The following is a 6015-nucleotide window of genomic DNA, read 5'->3' on the forward strand; positions in this document are numbered from 1 at the left end:
AAAAGAGGAATAACAGTAAGAAAATAGATAGAAGAAGGGGGTTACCTCTGCCAGTCCGCCGTCTGCCCTCATCTGCTCTAATCGGAGTTGAAAGAGGCTATTGTTTCGGCAGGGAACAACTGGAGGTGGCCTGAGTTTCATTAGGCTTCATATAACCTAAAATTAAATATAGTGAATTACGTTTTTTAGTATATATGGAATAGAAAACGGCACCGTGTTACTCCTGATACCCGCCGACCAGACCCAATACCTTAGGGATCCGCGTGTTTTTGCGGTGAAGGGTATATTTATGCACTTGGTCCCTCGTGTTTTATAGCGTATCAAAATCAAGTTTTTTTATTCTTTTAGATTCTGTTGGATATTTTATTTTTGTGTCATTTCAGTCTGTTTGCTGCGCTGCGTTTTGGGGAAGCAGGATATTTCCCAATTGGGCCCCCATGTAATTCGAATATTGCAGCATGGTCCTCCACCTTGTTTTTTATTTTCTTTGTTTCCTGTTAATTATATTTTAATTATGATTTACCCCTTTTATTAGTTAGCTTATTAATTAATTTATTTTCATTACTATTATTATTATTAGCATTATTGTGGTTTTCCTTGTACTTATTTTTTTATTCATTTTTTATTTCTGTGTCACCTTATTTATTTATTTATTCATTTTTCTTTGTATATAGTCCTTATTTTAAATATGTATGTTGTATGTAATTTAAACTTTTATATGGCACGTTTTAAACTATTTTATAATTCTGTTTTTATTTTCCATTAGTTATCTATTTTAAACCTTCATATATAATATATCACTTTGTATATATTATTTATTTTAAAATTTTGTTTATCTTTAAATTGTTTTAATTCCAATTCTCTCTTTTATAGATTATATTAAACCTTTTATTTATTATTTTAACCTAACTGATAAGACTAATTATTTTAACTTACTTTATATATTATTTTATTTTAAGTTATTTTACATATTACTTATTTTAAAATTAACCTATACTGTTTGCTTTAAATTAATTTATAATCACTATTTAAAACATGTTTACTTAGTTTTATCACATGCCTATTTTTAAACTTTATTTTATTATACATTTCATTTATTTCCACCTCCTTATTCGCGCTATTATGTTTTTTAATCCCTATGCCTTACTTATTTAAATTAACATATGTATATTATTATGTACCTTAATTTTCATAACATTTGTTTCAAAATTCATCTAAATATTATTCTTTATGTAGTAGATCTTTGAAGTTGGTTAATGATTCGTTTAATCTTTGAATGTTGTACAACGTGGGATATGAAATTATTGCTCCTATGTATTGTATTGCTTATTTACTCGGTTATTCTTCATACATTAGTGTATATTTAAATTTACGAATTATCACTTCATGTTGCACATTATCGCTCCATTATACTTTATTCGTTAAAATGTTATGCTTAATATTATTTAAGTATCAAAACCAATTTATTCAAACAACCTTCAAAATAACGCAACACTCGGAATTTGGAATATCCTCGAAAAGATTGTGCTCTAACTTACTGGATTCCAATCTTTCTCGAGATTTAAGAAACCAAATATCCCTTTTAATTAAAGCATACATGAAAAGCTCATTCTCGGGAATTCGACACGTTGTATCCTAACGCAGTGGATATGACATGATGTTCTCTCGAGACGAGGGTTTTTCTAATAAATGAAAATAAAGGCAATGTTTGATGTTTAGGAATTTCGAGAAATTGAACCCTAACTTATTGGATTTTGATTTCTTGATTGACTTAAATAATCGAATAACCTACTTAAAATACATGATTTTCTAAAAAAGGGGGGACAAAATTAATTTTGAGGATTTAAAATGTTGCACTCTAACTTACTGAGTGTGACAATTTATAAGTGAGTCTCATCATCCAATCCATTTTATTCAAATTTTCTTTTCAAATGATTGTATTTTAAAATCTTTTCAAATTTTTGACACTAAGACATTAAACAATCAATTTGGTACCAATTTAGGGCGTTACGAGGTTGTTAACCCTTCCTCGTGCGTAACCGACTCCCGAACTTGTTTTCTCAAATTTTACAGACCAAAATCATTTTTAATGGTGAACCGATCACACCTCGATAAAAGATCGGTGGCGACTCCCATTTTCATTTTCAAAGTCGATCCCCGTTTTTCAAAACAAAAAAATGGTTTCGACATTAGTACTACGAGTTTTCTAAGATTGTTGAACTATTGGTCGGATTTTATGGTTGCTATAAATTGTCAAACAGTTTTAACTGTTCTTATAAAGTTGGTTTTCCTAATAACGTTAATGTAACTCTCCCGACTTGGTCTAGACGCCTAGGCCGGGTTTGGAAGGTTATAGCATGTAGTTTTCATGCATGTTGCAACATGTCTGTATGCTGCTCAATCTTAGTTTCATTGTTGTTTTGAATCGATTGTTTGTTATTTTAAATTGATTCTCTGCCTTTTAAATCGATTGTTTACTATTTTGACATGATTCTTTATTGTTTGGATCGATTCATTATTTTTTTAAATCAATTATTTTCTATTTAACTCGATTCAAACTCCAACAATGATAGTTTCATTTATTTATTTTTATGTTTTTCTTATTGTTGGATTGGGTCCATATATAGATGGAAATATAAGGTGGAATAAAATTTTTATCTAAGTTTTTAAATATAATTAACATATATAATTTATGCTATAGAAAAAAAAATTACGTAGCATGTCTAATTTTAGCTTGAATCTCACAACATCACCATCCTGACTCAGCCATTGCAGTCAAGATTTTGAGATTAAACAATCCAATCTATAAACAAATAAGTTTTAAATAATAATAAAGTACCACATTTTTGTCGAACACTTATGGATGACCACATAAGCACATTTTTCTTGTGTTTACTTGCATGTGATGATAAAACTCGAAAATGATAGTACGAATTCACAAAAAAAGTATCTGATCAAATTTAAGGGTAAATTACGGAGTTGGTTATCTAATTTTCATAAATTTTCATTTTAGGCATTAAAAATAAAAAAAATTGCAAATTGGACGTCGTTGTTAACAATCCTTTCCATTTTAGTTATCCAACTTTAGTAAGTTTTCATTTTGGCCACAATGTTAATTCGATGTTATTGCTCAGTAAATTTAGTCACCCAACTTTAATAAGTTTTTATTTTGGTCAATCATTTACCTTTTAAAAATTAATTTTGTTTTTTCTCAAAAACATAAACCATATTTTTACAAGAAATTGAATTATTCAACTGTAGAGATGAAACTAAAATTTTTCCTTGTAACTCTGGTAAATAAATAGGTTTTCTCCTAAGGAAACCCGTGTTTTTCGATTTTTATTGGGAAAAACCTAAAAATTAATTCTAAAATGGAAATTTTAAAAGAAAAGAAAAAGGTAAAATGGCTCCTTGTAAAAAGCCCCAAGTAATTTTTCATAAAACTCCAAGTTTTCTTCTTTTTTTTTTTACCAAAATTAATTCAAAAAAAATTAAAGTTAAAAAATAAATAAGATTTTCGTATAAAAATCCAGATAATTTCATGTAAAATCTCATGTTTTTACTTTTTACTGGAAAAAAAATAAAATAAAATTCAAAAAAAGAGGAAAAAAATAAAGGAAATTAAAAAGATAAAATGGTTTTTCCTGTAAAGATCTAAGTTTTTCCTATAAAACCTCATATTTTTTTCTTTTACTGAAAATTTTAAAATTAATTCTAAAAAAAATTAATTTTTAAAAATATAAAATGAATGACCAAAATAAAAACTTATTTAAGTTGGGTGACTAAATTGAGTGCACAATAACATTGAATTAACATGGGTAACCAAAATAAAAACTTATTAAAATTAGATGACTAAAATAAAAAAATAATTGGTAAAGGCAATTTCCAATTTTTTTGTCCTCAAAATGAAAATTTATAAAAATTAAGTGATCAACTATGCAATTTTCTTTAAATTTAAATATTTTAATTATTATTCATACTATATCCATGATACAATTATGGACCACATTTTTGTCGAATTGTGCAAGTACATTCATCTTGTGTTCGACTTACGTGTGATGCCAAAACTCCAAGTTGTCAACTTGAATACGGCATAATTATTTAGATTTATGGGCACGTGGTATGATATTGATTTCTCAAAATTTTTGTACTACTCCTTGTTCTCGCATTAAGAGTACGATTAGGGATGAAACCGTGGCTCAAGATTCGAATAGGTTCGGGTTGGATAGATCGGTTTCTATTGAGCTCATACATCGATCTTGTAAATTGAATTAGCAAGATGGGTATTTATGTTTTCACGCGAAGTCACACATGAGATTGTATAAACAGGTGTTAAGTCTAGGGTAGGATACATGTTTATATGCGTAGAACCTACCTGGTACGTTATATCAATGAATAATACACTTATCATATAAATAGGCAAATACCACCATCCAAGGGAGACAGAGAAAAACACTCAACAAAATCAAAAATCTTTTTAGGGATCAAAATTAAGTTATATAATTTTATGAGAGTTAAAATATAATTTCACGATTATGTTAACTTATATTTTTTTGATTTTTAAAAAGAATAATTCAAAATTTTAACATTTTGGGGTTAAACTTATAATTTTACTTTATATTAATTTAAAATTTTATAAATTTTAAGGAATTAAAACAGTAATCTTCTATTTTAAGGGCCTACCCTGAGTAGGATTCTAGCTTGGAATTGCAATCTTTTACAAACCATTACCAAATTATTATTATCCCTTATAATAGCAGCTCCACTAAAGCTCAAGCTTTGATTACTTAGGGATGTTTTAGTTGTTTTAGTCCTTTAAACTTAACCTATTTAAAGGGGTCTTGTATCCCTATTTTGATGAAGCCATTAAAGATGTAGTACTATAAAGCTTTTCTTTTGATGGCAACAAGACATAGTCGTAGATGAGTTTTGGTGAAAATTTTCGTAGTAGCTATGGAGAGAATTTTATACTCGAGTTAGGGCTTTGTTCGGGGCTTGGGTTTATACGTTTAGTATATTTAGATTTATTTTTTCCATATTATACTTTTGTTTGTTTTTTTATTTAGTAAAAACCCGAAGCCTTCTAGTTTTTAATCCTCTTTAGAAGAGTTTTCCACGTAAAATTTGTCTTCTTGATCTTCTCTATTTTTCTCTTTCGTTGTTTATACAAGTCGATCCCCAACAATATGGATTCGGATTTGTATGTCCAAAAACAAATCTTGTTTCTTGCTTTCTAAATTTTCCCACAAAGTACAAGAGAATAAAAACTTGCCTCTATGTTCTTTAAACCCTCTCTTTGCAACCATTAAAGGATTTGATCGAAGATCGACTCCAAATTGGAGGATTAAGTTCTTACAAATAAACCCCCCAAACATATGACTCTTACAAAATCATATTTCCGAAAAAAAAATTACATCAAAAAAGTATAGCATTATCACGTTGAATGATCTCCTTGTTGGTTTCTCCTTTATAGGGATCAAGAACAAACCTAAAGGGGAACAAGCATTGCCCTTCATATCGTTAAATGGCAGAATTGTTTTTAGATCCTTTTAAAAATTATAAAATTATAAATTAGTATAATAATAAAATTATCTTTTGACCTTCAAAAATTTATGATTCATTTTAGCCTCCCTTTGCCACACACCTTCCACAAGAATACAATTAGTTCGAATAAGAGTTTAAACCTGCAAAAGGTTCATTCAAGCTTTTCTCATTGGTCCTTTAAATTATTTTCATTTTAGTTAAGTTTCCAAAAAAGAAAATATATAAAACATAAATTATGAACATACAAATTTTGTATAAATATAAATTTGAAGGACTTATAAACAAAAAAATACAAATATCATTTCTAGCTTTAAAAATACACATTAATATCAAATAATACTTGATAGTGTTTTGCTAGTAAGTGCTTATACACAACATGAGCATGATATGACATAAACATGATATAAATACAACATCATCACATCTTTTTAATGAGATATCATAATTTATACAAATACGAAATTGCCTTCA

The sequence above is a fragment of the Gossypium hirsutum genome, chromosome D06 (genome assembly GCF_007990345.1).
Source record: "Gossypium hirsutum isolate 1008001.06 chromosome D06, Gossypium_hirsutum_v2.1, whole genome shotgun sequence".
In the NCBI taxonomy this organism is placed as follows: domain Eukaryota; kingdom Viridiplantae; phylum Streptophyta; class Magnoliopsida; order Malvales; family Malvaceae; genus Gossypium; species Gossypium hirsutum.